This window comes from Fragaria vesca, linkage group LG6 (assembly GCF_000184155.1).
Source record: "Fragaria vesca subsp. vesca linkage group LG6, FraVesHawaii_1.0, whole genome shotgun sequence".
Taxonomy (NCBI): Eukaryota; Viridiplantae; Streptophyta; class Magnoliopsida; order Rosales; family Rosaceae; genus Fragaria; species Fragaria vesca.
In genome coordinates this window covers 13,998,901-14,000,210 of record NC_020496.1, presented here as the reverse complement: position 1 = coordinate 14,000,210, position 1,310 = coordinate 13,998,901, and positions in this window count along the sequence as shown.

The following is a 1,310-nucleotide window of genomic DNA, read 5'->3' as shown; positions in this document are numbered from 1 at the left end:
GGGAGCCTTACAACTACTGACCATTGTGGATCAGCAGGGTCTTGAATATAGAAGATCTTCTCAACGCACTTTCCCAACACAAATGTGTCATTAAAATGACCTTTCTTATTCAGGTTCGCCAATGTGAACCCAAGCTCATCTACTACAACACCCCTTCCATTATCGACCCAATCACACTTAAAAATTGGGATCCTAAACTTCTCATAGTCAAGCTCCCATATTTCAGTAATTACGCCACAGAAACTCATCTCATCTCTGATCATCCTTTTATCCCTAGCACTAGCTACTTGTGGCTTATCAGCAACCAAGTACACACCACTGTTTTGTGTCGATCGGACATCATCTTTCCTCTTTGTGGTATATAGAGTTCCGCTTATTTTATAGCCACTGTAACTGAGAACTTCATTGCTCGGCTTATCTGAAAGTCATCTCACAATTTCAGGGATGTCAGCAGTTGATTCACTCATTTGGTCAGCAACCTACAATATCATAACACATTAACAATTAATTAAGATACAACTTTAGATTACAAATTTATATGTAAAAATAACAAATCACTTGTTTGGAACTTGCCTTCTGTTTCACCCAGTCAGCAAATGTCTTGTTTTGCTTGTCCGTGAGCCACTTTTGATCCTTGCAGAATCTTTGAAACTCTTGTTTCAAGAACTCCAAGTGCTCACTGCAATTACCAACAAAAGAGAGGCAGTGAATTAAAATTAGTGTTTCCTTGCAAAAACAGTAACATAAACCACATACATTAGGTAAAGGGATAATAGAACTTACTCAAAGTAGCTTCTGAATTCATTTGTGTTTTGAAGGACGCATAAGTGAGCTTGGTCAAATAGGTTGCCGTAAACACTAACAACATGAGCGCCAGAGGCAGGCCTATCCACAGTGTCACGAGCAGATGGGATTCCAGCAGTCTTGTCTTCCAATAAGAGTTATGCTAAAAGTTCAACCGCTTCTTCAGCAATATAATTCTCAGCCATGCAACCTTCAGGCCTAGCTCAATTTCGAACATATCCCTTACAAACCTTCATGTACCTCTCGAATGGATACATCCATCGATAGCAAACTGGTCCACATAACTCCACCTCTCTCACTAGGTGGAGTGTTAAATGAACCATTATAGTGAAAAATGATGGCGGAAAGTACTTTTCCAGCTCACACAAGGTTTCAGCAATATCATTCTGAATTTTCGGCAACCTTGAGACATCAATAGTCTTGCTGCAGATTTCATTGAAAAAATGCATAATCTGATCACTGCAATTCTAACAGGCTTTTCAAGTACTCCTCGAATGGCAATACCA